The 17426-nt window shown below is 52.9% G+C and overlaps 1 protein-coding gene across 3 annotated transcripts in view; it reads right to left on the minus strand.

The window, feature by feature from the left end:
• Positions 1-17426, minus strand: part of RALB (RAS like proto-oncogene B) — a 73787-nt gene that overhangs the window by 38939 nt on the left and 17422 nt on the right. Inside the window, exon 1 of one of the 3 annotated variants that reach the window (XM_059912059.1) lies at positions 7247-7350. The exons of 1 other annotated variant lie outside the window; for it this stretch is intronic. The gene's annotated coding sequence lies outside the window, so the exon portion shown is untranslated. Of the gene's footprint in view, positions 1-6526; positions 6613-7246; positions 7351-17426 lie in introns of those variants that run through there. One more of the 3 variants, XM_059912064.1, reaches the window with a different exon arrangement.

Consider the following 17426-nt stretch of genomic DNA (forward strand, 5'->3'; position numbering starts at 1 on the left):
AGACTTTCTGCTGAGTGCACGGAAAAGCCTTCCAAGTGTTACAAGCAAATGGGTGACAAAATTAGACTTGCAAGTTGAAAAGATCATGGTAGCTACAGTGTGGAAAAGCAGAGCGGCCCAGAGCAGACGGGGCAGATGCAGCAGGCCTGGCCTAAGGGAATGACGGTGGACACGGGGATGGTGGACAGGCTTTACACCAGTTAGGAGGTTATGATACTGTGAGTTATGAGAAATATATATGTGGTCATTCAGATGACCTAATTATAGTTCTCATACGTCTTTGGTCTTTGTCCACAGCTTCTGGCCCACGGCTCCCAGAACCCTTGGAACCTCCTGAATGATAAGAGCAAGGGGAGCACCTTTTGTTATGTTTGGTCACTTGTCCTCAGTTCCAGAAAACGATTCAGAGCCATAAAGGTGACGTGAGCGTCTTGTTCACAACAAGCCCCTTCCCACCACAACTGGGTTAGGCTGATGAGGGGACTCGGGGGAAGCACCTGAGGACGCCGGGGGAACCAGCCTTGAAAAGAGGGCTGGAACTTTCAGCCCCACCCCTTGATTTCTGGGAAGGAGGGAGGGGCTAGAGGTTGAATCAGTCACCAGTGGCCAGTGATTGAATCTGCCACGCTTGTGTGACGGCGCCTCCATAAGAACCGAAAAGAAGGCGCTGAGGAGAGTTTCCAGGTGGGAGAACCAGAGCGCGCGGTGGCACGTGCCACTGTGGGGGGCCCCAAACTCCACAAGGACACGTGCTCCTGTGTTTGGGACCTCACCCTGTGCACCCCTTCACCTGGCTGTTGATTCACATCCTTTGTAACAAGCTGGTCATCCAGTGAGTAAATGGGCTTCCTGAGTTCCGTGAGCCACTCCCGCAAATTAGCTGAACCCAAGCAGGGGGTGGTGAGAACCTCTGGTTTATAGCCAGTTGGTCAGGAGTGCAGGCGACGACCTGGCACCTGAAACCCAATCAGGGTGTCACGGGGACCTCCGATCTGTAGCCGCTTGGTCGGAAGCACAGGTGACGACCTGGACCCGCGACTGGTGTCTGAAGCGGCGCCAGTCCTGCAGGACTGAGCCCTTGAGCTGTGGAGTCTGGCGCTACCCCCGGGTAGAGAGTGTCACGGTCGGGTTGAAATGAAGGACGCCCCGCTGGTGGTAGAGGGTTTCTCAGTGGTGTGCCCTCATCCCACCCCACCTTGGAGTCGGGTGTAGAACCCCTTTAGAAGTTAAAAAAACGGCAGACTTTACAGAACGAACATATGCAATTTGAGATTTAAAAAAGGCCTAATATGCAAGGGTGAGGAGAGGTACCACGCTGGCTGAAATCCAGTCCTGACGATGGGGTCAGCTACTCCACAATGGCTGACTGGCCACCCATCTTTTCCTGTTTTGACTGGCAGGAGGAAGGAGGGGACAACGGGAGAGGATAAACGGCAGGATAAAGGAAAGTAAGACACTAGCTCATAAACTGGGGCAGCGGATGGGAAAAGAGCCAAAAATAGGAAGAGAGGAACGGCAAATTGTGCTGACTTTTCCACTTGGCCTCCTGATGAGTCCAACAGCCTTGAACTGGGCTGGAATGAACAGAAGCGATTCTCAGAAGACTTCATTTGCTGAAGTTACAATTTAACATGATTTATGAAGCCTCTTGTTATAAATATGCTTGAGTCAAAGGATATCTGTTACATGAAAGTACTAGAATCATAGAATTTTTAGAGACGGAAAGAAACCTGGAGGTCACTGACTCAGGCTTCCGTCTCAGGATCCCTAAACTCTTCTCTCCACGTATGGACACTCCAGAAAGATTTCATCTAGAAGCTAAATGTATTAGCGTTTCAAAAGAGAAATGAAGAATTGCTAAGCAGAGAAATATTGTCCAAAGTTTTATGGTAATTGGAGGAGAGGCTTTTTTTTTTTCCCCCGGAATGCCATAGTTTATTTATTGGTCTTAGCGTCAGGGCTCTAGAAAACTTTTTCCTGTGATTATGCCTCTTTTCTCCCTCCCTCTTTTTCAATAAAACTTTTTATTGTGGAAAGTTTCACGCATACATAAAGACAGGAAGAAGCGTTTAATAAACAGCCTTGTGTCCATCACCCAGATTCTCCAAGATTTTTTCAGCTACTTTGCCAGTGAGTTTTATTTTTTAAAAATACACAGATGATTAATGACTGACTTTAAGCTGTTCATCAGGGAGATCATTTTGGCAATAATTTTTTACCAATTTGTTCCAGGGTTTAAAAAAAACTCAGCTGTTCCATTTTGTTTAGGGACTAGCGAGATTTTAATTTCTAATTTCCAAAGCTACTGCATATTTGGCTAATTAATCCTAGCATCTGACAATGAAGGAGCAGAGAAAGAACATGACGTTTCAAGTATAATATGAAAAGTTTCTAGAATAGTAAAAACTCCAGCTGCATTTTAATCTCCTATGGTACAAACTTCAGGAAGCATATGAAACAAAACCTTCAAAAGGAAACTGTGGTAGTTAGCCTCCAAGAATGCCAGTGGCCCTCAGGCTTCCCCAGGGCAGCCCACTCCCACACTGCACCAGGCTGGCCCATGTGCTGGCAGAAGGGATGGCACATGGCTTCCAAGAGGAGATCCCAGGACACGGCAGTTTCCATCGTGATCATCCTCCTCTCTCTCCCTCTCTCTCTCTCTCTCTCTCTCTCTCTCCCTCTCTCTCCCTCTCATGTCACTTGCCCCGGGGAGAAGGTGAGCGCCCAGGTTGTGCAGAGCTCTGTGGAGCGGCCACGTGGTGAGGACTGAGGCCCCCAGGCCACAGGCATGTGAGTCCCCCATCTCGGGGCAGTGATCACAACCTCGGGAGAAACTCTGAACCACAGCACCCAGCCGAGCTGCTCCCAGATCCTGAACTTCAGAAACTATGTGATCATAAACGTCTGTTGTTTCAAGCTGCTAAGTCTGGGCCAATTTATTACACAGCAGTAGAAAATTCACTCAAAAGACAGACAAACTTTTGAGGCAGGCAGCCACACAGCACCAAACTACTCTATTTCCTTCAACTCATGCCATATACTAAGCAAAATTACATAGCTTGGAATGTTTTAATTTGGATGAGACCTAACTCAATATTTTGTATGTCGATTCCCAATCTAGTGGGCCTAAATCATACTGTATACATATTGCCCACGAAGCACTGACAAAAGCAACAAAGACGACAATGTATTAGCCATTATCTATTAATGGCACCTGTTTCTGCATTTAGACTTCGATTTTTTAAAAGGCAAAAACTCCCCAAAGATTGGTCTACAACCATGACAGAGAACACTCAGGAAAATGATAAGCACTTACTTTTTTTTTTAGAGTAACATAAACTTGAAATTGAGACCCGGCTGGTATTTTGCAGTTGCTATAGGAACCACACGTACCTTCCCTCTTTGACACTCAGCATCCACATTCTCTTCGTCTTTCTTTCCACTCTCACCCACCCAAAAGCTCACATGCCCTGCCCTCGTGTCTGCTTGGCCCCTCTACTTTTTGGAACATCCAATATGTACACGTGCACACCCATATTTGTATTCCTAGGAACCAAAAGAACTGAGGAGCTAAAGGACACAGCTCATGGTCAAATCTCCAAGGCCAGATACTTATCTGGTATTGGTTAGATCAGGGAGTCCGTGCGAGCAGACAGCTGATGCTCAGTAAGTATCAGGTTCCCTCCTCCTCCTCGCCCACCCAGGCCCCCTCTGCATGATGCGGGAAGGGCTCCATTTCTCTGGTACTCAGGTCCCTTTCATTCAGACTCCTCAGCAACATGCATTCACTTTAGAAAAACATCCAATGGGCTGTATGTTCTGTACAGGCAGCCCCCAACTTAGGATGTGACCCACGATTTTTCAACTTTATGATGGTGTAAAAGAGATACGCATTCAGTAGAAACCTACTTCAAATTTTGGATTTTGATCTTTTCCTGGGCTAGCAATATGCGGTAAGATACCCTCTTGCGTGGACAGAGACCTAAATAGACACGTCTCCAAAGAAGACGTACAGATGGCCAATAGGCACGTGACAAGATGCTCGACATTGCTAATTATTAGAGAAACGCAAATCAAAGCTACAATGAGGTACCACCTCACACCGGTCAGAATGGCCATCATCAAAAAGTCTACAAATAATAAATGCTGGAGAGGGTGCAGAGAAAAGGGAACCCTCCTACACTGTTGGTGGGAATGTAAGTTGGTGCAGCCATTATGGAGAACCGTATGGAGGTTCCTTAAAAAGCTGAAAATAGAGTTGCCATATGATCCTGCAATCCCACTCCTGGGCATATATCCGGAGAAAACGATAATTCAAAAAGATACTTGCACCTTATGTTCATAGCAGCACTATTTACTCCAGTAGCCAAGAAGCAACCTAAGTGTCCATCAATAGATGAATGGATAAAGAAGATGTGGTCCATATATACAATGCATATTACTCAGCCTTAAAAAAGAATGAAATAATGCCATTTGCAGCAACATGGATGGCCCTAGAGATTCTCATACTAAGTGAAGTTAGTCAGAGAGAGAAAGACAAATATCATATGATACCACTTATATGTGGAGTCTTTTTTAAAAATGATACAAATGAACTTATTTACAAGATAGAAACAGACCCAGAGACATAGAAAACAAATTTATGGTTACCAAAGGGGATAGCAGGTGGGGGATGAGAGGCAGGGGGAGGTAAATTAGGGAGTTTGGGATTAACGTATACGCACTACTCTATACAAAACAGGTGAACAACAAGGACCTACTGTACAGCACGGGGAAGTCTACTCAATATCTTGTAATAACCTACAATGGAAAAGATTCTGAAAAACATATACACACACATATATATGTTTCACTTTGCTGTACACCTGAAACTAACACAACATTGTAAACCAACTATACTTCAATAACTAAAAAAAAAAAAAAAAAAAAAAATTCTTCTCTGTGATGCTGGACCACAGCCCCCATCAGCCTCAGGATCACAAGGGGGAAGAGCTCAGGCAGGACCAGTCCGTACCCTCCATACCCACAGAGTCGGTCTGTTTTCCACTCTGAGTACAGAATGCAACAAGCTACCTGAGATATTCAACACTTTATTATAGGACAGGCTTTGTTTTGGGTGATTCTGCCCAACTGGAGGCAATGGGGGTGCTCTGAGCAGGTCTAAGGTGGGCCAGGCTAAGCGACGGGGTTCAGCAGGTTAAGCGTATTAAATGCATCTTTGACCTACGATATTTTCAACCTATGGTGGGTCTATCGGGACGTAACCTCAGTAAGTCAAGGACAAGCTGGATTTGGAGCCAGTGACAAGTGGGACTCTTGCTACCACCCTGAGACAGGTCGCACCGGAAGCCTCAGAAGAGCTGCCAGGACCTCCCGGGGCTGTTGCTCTAGGTCGTTACACTGTCTCCACATTTAGCTTTCAGAAAGAGGCTCCAATTATGTTTCTAGGTGGGTAAGAATTTAGTAACTGAATGCAAAGACTTATTGTGGGATTGGGTGATGCAGCCCAAAGAATTATCTCAACCCTGTGGTCTAAACATTTCCAGAATCTCAAGCCATCTTCCACCAAGGCAAGAACCTTGAAGAATTAAGGCAAGAAATCAGAACTTTTCCACCTCTTCCACCTTCTACCAAGACCCACTGAGATCCCATTTGCGGCCCTATTCTTGTTTTCCTATCTTTATGTGTCCAGTCCAGTATTCCCAAAAGACATCTAGTAAGTTATTCCCCCACTTTTTTCCACACGAAACCCTGGGAAAGGTTCTACTCCTTGGGCATAAGGAAATCTTGCTGACACCTCGGGTCACAATAGTCACTGTTTCCAATGGGAAATAACATGAATAGAAAAGGAAGGGAAGACCCAGATGGGGCAGGAGAAAGACGAGCTGTAGCAACTGAAGCCACACGCGAGGGATGTGTGTCCCTGGCCTTATTCCCACCCCTAACCCTAACCCCCACCGCCACAAAGGACTCCTCCAGCGTTCCTTACTCCGTTGAACCCTAACAAGGAAGATAACGACTATCACCTTTTTACAGCTGTGGACTCCGCGGCACAGAGAAGTGCAAAGCTGTGCTCAAGATCACGCCACGAGTGAAGTTTCAGAACCTGGTCTTCGCACCTTGCCCTCCTGTCCTTCCCAATATCCAAGGCTACCTTTCCCGCTCACCCCGCATCTGAGAACGTCGACATTCCAATCACACTGTTCCAGGCTGACGGAACACTGCCTGAGATTGTTTCCAACTTTGACATCCGAGAATCTTGCTGCTCTTCTTAAAATATGGGTCATTTACCCGCCTGAAGGATACACCATCCCCTCTGACAATCAGTGCCCACTATCCATCCTCAAAACCTAACCAAAAAAATTAAAAATGAGGTTAGGAAACCGGGACAAAGCAGAACGTTCACTGTTCTACAAGGAACGAAACCAAGTCACAGATAACTCCAACAATCCATCAGCCAAGTCTCTCCCAATGGCAATTCTAAACGAGTGCGCGGGACACAAGAGCCTCTCTCCGGAAGACTCACCTGAAGGCAACATCAAAGTTCCAACGTTTCCAGAATTCACCCGAAAACGAGCACAGAACGGACGCTGCTCCCACGAGCAGCCTGGGCGCAGCTGTCTCGGCACCAGCGTCTGGACCCACCACGGACACGACCTCCTAGACCTACCGGGGGCGAGACGAGGCGCACGGGCCGGTCCGGGTGCGCCCCGGAAGAAGCCGCCCCAGCGCCAGCCCCTCGCGGAAGGGAGCTGGGCGGTGGGGACAACTTTGCGCTCAGCCCCAGGACGGCAGCAACCCCAACACGCAGCAGACCGCGCAACTTCCGAAGCGCGGCCCCCGGGCGTCCCCGGCCAAGCTCCTGAGGCGCTAAGAAGTTTGCGCGACATTCACAGCCTCACCCTGACCACAGCGGCGACTAAGGGCCTGAGGAAGTGGACCCTCCTCGGCTGGAGGCCCGAAAGGCAGGAAGTGGCGGCAGAGGCCACTTGCGGGACAAGGGAAGGAGCGGCGGACTCGGGGGGCGGCTGGGGCGCCGCCCCCATCTCCTCCGCCCCAAGCGGGTCTGGGAGGACCCCCCCCAACCCCGGCTCGAGCGGGGCCGCCGCCCCCAGGTCGCCCTCCGGCCACAGCCCTGCGCGGAGCCGGAGCCAGGGGCCACCCGGCCCGGGGCGCGCCCCCGCTCCCCCGCGCGCGCCCCACCCACCTCGCCCGCAGGGCCCCGCCGGGGTACGGACACCCTTACCTGCGACCCGTCCTGCGCCGCCTAGCAGTCCGCACCGGCCCCCGCCCTTAAACCCGCCCCGCCCGCTCCTACGCCTCCTGTGGCGGCCGGACCCCAGCCCTGCCCCGCCGATTTGTCATTGAGCCGCCAGCTCGCTTCCCCACCCCCCGAGCGCGCGCCCGGCGTCGCCTAGGCAACCCCGCCCCTCGAGAGCGCGCCCTGCCGTCCGCTCCCGCCCGTCCCCCGGCGGCCTCGCCCATCGGGAGCCTACTAGCCAATCCGAAGCGGAGCTTCCCAGCCTTGGGCGGGGTGAGGAGGAAGCTTCGCCAATGAGAAGCCGCCTCTGGCGGGAGGGGCGGGCTCGGCACGCAGGCCACGCCCACCTCCACTTCCTCCTGTCGGCGGCTGACGCCCTGCACGTGACCACTGCTCCAGTGAAGGAATCCGAGCAGGTCTGGGGACTCTGGGCGTGGCGGGCAGGGGTGCTCCCGCTGTGGGCTTAGGTCAGGGCGAGGCCAGAGCCCTGGAAAGCAAAAGGGAAAGGCAGGCCTGATGTGGAGAAACCGAGGCAAATCACGATGCCTCCAGGCGGCTGTCTGGACGCCGGCCCGGGGCTCCCGAGGCGGGACCTCCGCCTGCCGCCACCACTCGCCAGGCTGATGACACCCCATTAGCAGTAATGGGGTTGCCAAGGCCTCGCAATGACTTGGCCCAGGTCACGTATGAGGGCCGGAATCCTCACCCCAGCGGTAGCCTCGATGTCGGAAGTTCAGTGGGTAAGCTCGTGGCCGACGGGGTTTTCACCCATAAGGCTCGGGAACTTGTAATTTCGATCCAAATAGGGTTTGGGTTGATTTTCCTAACTGCCTCTTCTTAGAGCTGAGTCCTACCCTCATTCCAGTTCGCCTCCGCAGGATTTATGGCCCCACTGATCCCTACACAAACCTCATGGCACGTCCCTCAGACACTGTATGGCAATAAGTTGTTTAAATGCCCGCCTCTATATCTCTAGGGATGAAAACTATCTCTTGTTCAATTTGATATCCACAGCAACTAGCACCGTGTAATTAATCCTTTCCTTGTTGATAATTATACATCAGGGTGCTGTGTGTGGTATATGAGAGGCTTTGTGCCTTGATTACATTGCTATGTATAAGCAACTAACAGAATCAGGCCCTCTACCAAGAGCTGTATCAAAAAGCACAGAAGCTTTAACTTAGTCTTAAGCAACGGGCTTAACAAAAAACATGTCACCAGAATATCCTAGTGTTACCCTACTATCCTAAGTGCTCTGTTTTACGCTTCTCGTACGCATTAAAGGCTTATATTGCCTGCTAATTATATGACAGAAACTCTGCCAGGTGCTGTAAGAGAGAAGGTAGGAGGCTTCTCAAAAAAGGAGGCTCTCTATGGACCTAGAGATGATCACATTAAGTGAAGTAACTCAGAGAGAAAGACAAATATCATATGATATCACTTATGTGTGGAATCTAAAATACGATACAAATGAACTTATCTACGAAACAGACTCACAGCCAGGTGGAGAACAGACTTGTGGTTGCCAAGGGGGAGGGTGTGGGGGAGGGGTGGGCTGGGAGTTGGGGTTAGCAGATGCAAACTATTATACAGAGAATAGATACACAACAAGGTCCTACTGCAGAGCACGGGGAACTATATTCAATATCCTGTTAAACCACAATGGAAAAGAATATGAAAAAGAATGTATATATATGTATATGTATAACTTGAATCACTGTTTGGCTGTACAGCAGAAATTAACACATTGTAAATCAACTAGACTTCAATAAAATAAACTTTAAGGTAAAAAAATTTTTTTTAGGGCTTCCCTGGTGGCGCAGTGGTTGAGAATCTGCCTGCCAACGCAGCAGACACGGGTTCGAGCCCTGGTCTGGGAGGATCCCACATGCCGCGGAGCAACTGGGCCCGTGAGCCACAATTACTGAGCCTGCGCGTCTGGAGCCTGTGCTCCGCAACAAGAGAGGCCGCGATAGTGAGAGGCCTGCGCACCGCGATGAAGAGGGGCCCCCCACTTGCCGCAACTGGAGAAAGCCCTCGCACAGAAACGAGGACCCAACACTCCAAAAATAAATAAATAAATAAATAATTTTTTTAAAAAAAATTTTTTAAAAAGTCAGCTCTCAAAAAAAAAAAAAAAAAAAAAAAAAAAAAAAAAAAAAAAAGTCAGCTCTCTAGTATTTATAACCTAGAAGGGGAATCAGGTGCAAACTTTTTCCTATGGAGTAACAATGATGTGCACAGGTTTAGAATCAGGAAGCACAGATTCACAGAACTAGCAGTGGTTAGGAAGTTGCTTAGCCTCCGCGGGCCTCAGTTTCCCCAGCCATCCCATAGGAGCAGCACCGGTGCCCTGCAGGTGTAAAGATTTAAATGCAATTACCTGTAGAGCTCTTGGTAGGTACCGTGCTAGGAACTTGATGAGCGCTTAACAAATGTTAGCTTCAACCGTGATTGCCGCCAGAGGCCAAGATGCGCACTCAAGCCCCTCGTAACCACCTCGGGGACAGCATTTCGTCCCGAGGCCCGTGGTGTCTGGGGTGTGCGCACCGCTGTCGTGCAGCCAGCGCTGTGTGCAGCCCGGTGGCAACGACCTGCTGTGATGTTGTCGTTTGACCAGATGCACGTTTAGACAGCGGAGTGGCTCCCCGCAGCCCGGCCGGCTGAAATGGGCAGTTTAGGGAACAGGATCAGGGCTGTGGAGACGACCAGCGCTTCCTGTGCCCACACCCCTAGGGTCCACAGTGGCCACAGGCAGTTTCCTTACCTTTCCTGGGTGCGTAAGTGCCATTCCTGTGACTAGCAACAGAATGTCATGCAGGATGGAGGCAGTGGGCTTTCTGAGAAATGCTGCCCTAACTCTCTTACCCCATTCCACCCCCCCGCCCCCGCCTCCCCTCCTTTAGCTCCCAGGACTCGGAGGGATTCCCCTGGGACTCGGCCAGTAGGAACATCTGCTCGGCTCCTGGACACGCCAGGCCCCAGCTGAGCGTGGTGGATTCGGAGAGGACCAGCAGGACCCTTTTGGAAGGGCTGTCTCACAGGGGCCACAGCCCAGGAACGTGTCCCGTGGGGGGTGAGCCCTGAGAGGTGACCGGCCACAGAGCCTCTGGGACTGCTCCTGTCTGGTCTCAGGGGACACCCTGTCTGCTGAGCTTCTCCTAAGGGAACCCTGACTGCCCACAGAGCCAAGGGCCTGAACAGCAGGGATACGAGATCCCCAGCAGGCCCCTGTATGGTCACTGTCACCCACTGCAGCTGTAGAAAAAGCATTCTAGACGCTCCCTCTTTCAAAACTATCAACTGGGTCCAGAGCGCTGTCTGACAAGTATTTCCACTTCTCTCTCCAGGGCACTGGCGGGGCCTGAGCTTCTCAGCTCGCTGTGCTTGAGTGAGGCGATGTGACTAGTTCTACCCAGTGAGCTGGAAGCGGAAGGGACACGTAGTCATTTGGGGGCAGGAGAGTGTCAGCGCGAGACCCTTCTCGGTGGCGCGGCCGCTGGGAATGTTTGGGAGGGTGGCCGCGCCGTCGGCCCCGGCGCCTGCAGTGAGCCCAGCGCCTCTCACCCCCACCCCCGCCAGCCTGAGATGGACACTGACCGTGGCTGAGACATAAACGTTCGTGGTTTGAAGGCGCTAAGATTCGGGAGTTGTTTGTTCTGGCTGCAGAGCTTCGCCTCCTCTGACTGACGCCAGGCCCTAACGTGTACCAAGCTGGGGATGCAGTGGCGGACGACTCAGACGAGAGAACCAGTAGACGGACAAGCAACCGGAGAACTCCCGATGACCTCAGACTGGGTGGTCAAAAAAAGGTCTCTCTTCATATACACACTACCATGTGCAAAACAGAGAGCTAGTGGGAACCTGCGGTACAGCATAGGGCATTCAGCTCCCTGCTCTGTCACGACTTAGATGGGTGGGATGGGGGCGGGGGATGGGAAGGAGGTCCAAGAGGGAGGGGATGTGTGTACACATAGCTGATTCACTTCGTGTACAGCAGAAACCAACACAACATTGTAAAGCAACTATGCCCCAATTAAAAATTTTTTTTTAAAAAAAGTCTTTCTCAGGAGGCGACATTTAAGCTAGGACCTGAAGGACGCAAAGGAATCAGTGTCAGGAAAGGTTGGGAGTGAGGGGAAGGAGAGAACCTTCCGAGCGGAGGAAGAAGCCGCAGAGAAAAGCTTGGTCCTCTCGACAGCAGACAGGAGGCGTGGACGGAGCGCCGTGGGCGGGGAGGGCGGGTGAGACCCCAGAGGGTGCAGAGGGAGGTGGGATCTGGATCAGTGGGGGCTCCTAGGTTAGGGTGAGGAGATTGGAATGTATTCCAAGTGTGACAGGAAGCCACTGAGGAGGTTCAAGTCTGCAGGCTGACAGGCTTTGATTTAGGTTTTAGAAAGACCACTCTCGCTATCGTATGGAGGTCGAGCTGTAAGGGGCGGGTGTGGGCGTGGAGCTTAGAAGGCTGTTCCGGGGGTCCAAGCAAAGTGGGGTCCGCAGGGCCAGAGGCTGGAAGGGAAATCTGCCCTCAGGAGGTTCGGGGAGATTTGCAAAAGGAGGGGAGCGAAAGCACTGAAGACTAAACAGAAGGTCCTCCTGCCAAATCCCAGAGGAAGCAGAGGCAAGGCTGGACGTCGGGACCCCCAGAGGTGCCCTGACTCCAGGGAGACGGGTGCTCAAAAGCCAGGCGGAATGGGGGAGGGTGTGGAGCAGAGAGCTGGCCAATTTCCTAGAACATCAGCCAGAACAGCCTTAGGTGGTATTATTAGAAAGAGTCTGACAAGCTCCGACGTCCCTGTGGGCATTTGATACTTGGTGACCGCCTCGATTAGAAAAGAGGGGGGCCACCGATCTATAGACGGAAAAAAGCCATTCTTTCCTACCGACGGCGGGGAGCATCTACTGTAAACAGCGAGACTAGACGGGGCGCACCTCCAGTGCTCCAGTCACCTTTCTGCTCTGTTTCCCCAGCCCTCAGTGCCCTGCGCTTCCTGTTCTCAGGAACGGGTCTCACGGGCTCATGCACACACAGGAATAAATGACTAAAGACGGCTCAGTGCAGGACTTCCCTGGCGGTCCAGTGGTTAAGACTCTGCGCTTCCAATGCAGGGGACACGGGTTCGATCCCCGGTCGGGGTGCTAAGATCCCGCATGCTGCATGGCGAGGCCAAAAAGAAAAAAAAAAAGATTTTCATCGTCCAAAACTAAAACCTGAAGTCTTAGGCCAGGGGAAGTATTTAGGGGAGGACCAGAGATCTTTCGTTCACACAAGTAGCATGGAGTGACTTATCCCTCCCCGGGAAAAGGTTCCGACTCCTGAGTTCTCACTTGGAAGCCTCCTCCAAAGCCTGGGAAACAGCCCCAAGCCTCCCCTTCCTTGCAGCCTTTCGCTGGCAGCTACCAGCAAAAGCCCCTGGTGCTTACTTATTCCTAAACGTGTTCAAAACCTTGCCTTTGGTGTTCAGTTTAGTTACTGTCACTGAAAAAGACTGTTTTATCAAGAGCTTCTCTCTCGCCCTTACCACCTTCCTATGTGGTCTCTACAGACCTAGCCAGGCAGCAGGAACTAACCAGACGACATTCCAGCAATTGCTCTGCAGAAGCCCCGTAATTAGGTGGAGGAGCTTTCCTCTTCCAAAAGAGGCGAATCCACTTGGGACACACATTAGAAAACAATGATTCCTTGCTATTTTGAATTCTTGAATCAGCTGCACTTGTCTTTCTGCCATCATAGCTTACCAAGAGTTGTCCCCCAGAAATGAGGGCAAGTCTGTCTTGTCATTAAGTAATAAGTCTTCATCATTATGGCTAAACCCACCACGTGCCAGCTCACCCTCTCCCCTTCCCACTCTGGGGACACACACGCTCCGTGGTTCCACAGTAACCACCACCAAGATCCAGTGCTGACCTCCAGGTAACCAGAGCAAAAGTCCTGCAGGGTGACAGCGGCAAAGCCCTCGAGGGTGAGATAAAATGAGATCCGAGGGTCTGGATTCTGTGCTGAGCTCCCTCCAACATGAAATACTAGCCATGGTCTCCCAGGAAGCCAGCCCCCTCTAACAGCAGGAAGACACTCCTCCTCTCTCCCAGCCGAGCCGTGCTCCTGAGCTGCAGATGCATGAGACCCACGGGGCCTAGCTCTGGGCAGCTAGGTGGACAGACGGACAGACACAAAGGACACGGGGACACAAAAACTTGAGCTAGGAGGAGGGATGAGGAAAGAAGTGGTGCTGGCTGTGTAGGGGAGAGAACTTTGCCACCCCCAAATGTGTCTCTTTGGCTTGCACATTATTTTGAGCTAAAAACAAGGCCCCAAAGACTTCGACCCTCCCCCTAACTAACCGCCTAAAGAATTTAAATGGAGGGCCTGTTCCAGGAAGAAGAACTATCACTGCAGAAGACCATAATATAATAACATGAGTGAGGGGTGGTCGACGGGGGAAATTAGCAAGGCCCGTGTGATCACAGAGCACCTCCGTGTCCCAACGTCCCTGCACAGCCCAGCAAACATCTGTTTATCAAACATTTGGTCACTTGCTTCTTTCATCCTCCTGTAAATTGCCTTCGTCCCCTTCGAAGGCCAACCCCACCCATTCTCCTCCTGGATGGCGTGTAAGCCTCACCTGCATGACTTGTGCTGGGCCCATGTTCTTAGGGAGCCCCTGTACGTACCTAATTACAGTCGACTTCCCCTGCAAATCTGCCCTGCGTCTAGTTAATTCTTAGGCCAGCCGGGAGAACCCAGAAGGGGCCGGGAAAGTTCCTCCCCAGGAGCTGGGTGTGCTGCGGGCACTGGCCTCTGCTCTCTCCCGCCCCCGCGCAGCCCAGGCCGCGCCTCTTCCTCACTCTCTAGATGAGGCCCCTGGGCACAGAGGCCCAAGGCGGAGAGCCCGAGGTCAAGCTCGGCCGGAGCTTGGCCTTGAACTGGCTCTGCTCTTGGCCTAGGGCAGCCAGAGCATTCCTGGGGGCCGCCCAGCACGGACCAGGAGCCCCAGGCCTCATTCCCCACCTGCCTGCTGCTGGGAGATGGGGGGCTGCACCTCCGCCCCTGCCCCGCCCCCTCCAGCGGCTGGGTTGCCCCGCCCCCTTCCAGCGGCTGGGTTGCCCCGCCCCGCAGCCACTGTCACTCTGCCCCTCCCCTGCTCCGTGATTCTTCTCGTGAGCAGCCCTTTTTCTATACTGTGCTTTTCTTTTTTTATGGACAGCCCATCTCTTCCCTGCGTCCGCTCCAGAGAGCAGGGCAGGCTAAGGGGTCAGAGGGCTGAAGAATGGGGGTGGCCGGTAGGGGATAAGGGACCCCTGAGCAAGGGGACCCCGCTTTGGAAGGAAAGGAAAACTACCATCAGTAAAGTCAGCCCCGCCCCCCAGCCCCTAGTCCCTCCTCCAGCAGCAAGACCACTAAAACATGAAAATGCACATCTCTGGGACGGGGGCTGGGGAACGATTCCCTCCCCGGAATCCATTTTTCTGTCGAGTTTTAATTCTTTACAACAGCCAAGAAGAAGCTGGGTAGACAGGAACAAGGTTAAAGCGGCAATGAGGTGAGCGTGGCCCCCAGGGCTGGGAAAGCTGCAGGTTCCCACGGAGGCCGGGTCCCCGCTGGGAAAGCCCCAGAAGGATGGGGTGGCGACCTCCTTCCACAGCCCTCGCAGGTGGCACATCCAGCGGGACACTCAGGGCCGGAAACCGCAGGAAGCGAGGCGGGCCCCAGGGGGCTGCACAGGCCCACAGCATGATGGCAAGGGCCAGCCGGCCGGAGGCCAGCTTCCTGCCCTCTGCACCTCGGCCGCACCTGCCTGCCCACACCTCACACAGGTAGGAGACGAGGCTCAGACTCAGGAGGCCGCAGGGGTGGGTTTGAGGCCACAGGGAGCCTCTCAGCTGAGACTGGGGTCCACCCCGTCCCCCAGCCTCACCTCGCCACATCCCAGGCCGAGCAGTTTACAGTGGCGTCTCAGCATGTCTCATGTCGCACAGTCCAAGAGGGAGGTGTGATTTCCTATTCACAGGTAGGTCAGTGAGGTTGAGAGGCAGACCAGGCCTCAAACCAGGTGTGCCTGACGAGTCCACACTCTTTATCCCAGTCCCATGGCTGCAAGGCTGTGTGACCTTGGACAAGTCACCTCCCCTCTCTGGACCTCGGTCTTCTCTGTCTTGTGAGAGTCTCGAGTCTCTGCCAGGCACCAGCTGTCAGGGAAGAGTGCTCCTCAGGTCCTGTACTCTCCCCCTCCCGATGGGCACCCGGACAGGGCGGAGGCCACGCCTTTGGCAGCGCCAGCTCAGCTCCCTGCTCTGGAGGCCCCTCAGACTCCTGCCCCACCCCGTGTTCCTGCTCCCATCTCATCACAGCCTAAGCCTTCTCCAGGAGTTTCCCTGGAGGAGTGGCTGCCATCTAAAGGGCGAGGCTAGGGACTTCCCTGGTGGTCCAGCGGTTAAGGCTCCACGCTCCCAACACAGAGGGCCTGGGTTCGATCGCTGGTCAGGGAACTAGATCCCGCATGCCGCAACTAAGACCCGGCGCAGCTAAATAAATAAATATTTTAAAATAAAATAAAATAAAGGGCGAGGCTAGAGAATCTCTCCCCAGATGACCTATTGCTGAAACACAGGAGACTGGGTCCTCTTGTTCATATCTGATGACTGTCATCAGCCACTCACATTTAAATATTAATTCCTTTGATCCCTCCTACAGCTGAGATGTTATGCAAAGTGCCTGCTACAGTGTTTGACCCATAGTAAGCCTCAATACTTGTTAATTAATGGACGGATGGACTGATGGATGGGTGGATGCGTGCATGGGTGGGTGGGTGGATGGACGCATGCATGCATGGGTGGATGGACGCATGCATGCATGGGTGGGTGCATGCATGCGTGGGTGGGTGGGTGGATGGATGGATGGATGAATGGATGGGTGGATGAATGCATGGGTGGGTGGGTGGATGGACGCATGCATGGGTGGGTGTGTGCATGCATGCATGGGGTGGGTGGATGCATGCAAGCATGGGTGGGTGGGTGGGTGGATGCATACGTGCATGGGTGGGTGGATGGATGGATGGATGGATGAATGGATGGGTGGATGCATGCATGGGTGGGTGGGTGGGCGCATGCGTGCATGGGTGGGTGGGTGGATGACACATGCATGCATGGGTGGGTGGATGCATGCATGCATGGGTGGGTGGATGGATGGATGGGTGGATGCAGGCATGGGTGGGTGGATGGATGGATGGATGGGTGGATGCAGGCATGGGTGGGTGGGTGGATGGACGCATGCATGGGCGGGTGGGTGGATGCATGCATGGGTGGGTGGGTGAATGATGGATGGATGCATGCATGCATGGGTGGGTGGGTGGGTGGATGCATGCATGGGTGGGTGGGTGGATGGATGAATGGATGGATGAATGGATGGGTGGATGCATGCATGGGTGGGTGGGTGGACGCATGCGTGCATGGGTGGGTGGGTGGATGGACACATGCATGCATGGGTGGGTGGGTGGGTGGATGCATGCATGCACGGGCGAGTGGATGGATGCATGCATGGGTGGGTGGGTGGATGGGTGAATGGATGGATGCATGCATGCATGGGTGGGTGGGTGGATGGATGAGGGAATGGTTGGAAGAATAGGATTAGGAGGCTCCAGGACAAGGCAGTGGCATTCACTGAACTGGAGACGCGTGGTGAGGCCGATGTGAGGTGGTAGACACACAGGAGAAGGTATGTGGCGGCCAGAGGGCTGTGACTGGAGGTACTGGTACAGCAGGAGGCGGGGAAGGCACATGCAGGGACCAGCGTGCCAGGTCGGGAGCACAGGTCCCCAACGTGCTGACAGCACCAGTCTCCCACTGCAGGCTCTGTGTGGCACACAGAGCAGGTCAAGCACACGGCCCATCTTACTCACGCCTGGTGATTAGGGCCCCTGCTGTCAGCCTGGTCAACTCACACTGGGTAGCGGCTTGACCCAAGGCCACCGCGTATGTCTCAGAAGAGCTGTGACAGGCTGGGCCCTGGGCTTAATGACCAATGCCGGCAGGTCCCTGACCTGGAACACCCAGAGCACCTCCCTCAGTGGACAAAGGCCAAGACTACTAAGGTGGCCACATCGACTACAGCTGCAACACTGCGGGCTTATTTATACTACAGATTATTCACTGATGACCTGAAATTCAG

Source organism: Balaenoptera ricei (genome assembly GCF_028023285.1).
Source record: "Balaenoptera ricei isolate mBalRic1 chromosome 7 unlocalized genomic scaffold, mBalRic1.hap2 SUPER_6_unloc_1, whole genome shotgun sequence".
Taxonomy (NCBI): domain Eukaryota; kingdom Metazoa; phylum Chordata; class Mammalia; order Artiodactyla; family Balaenopteridae; genus Balaenoptera; species Balaenoptera ricei.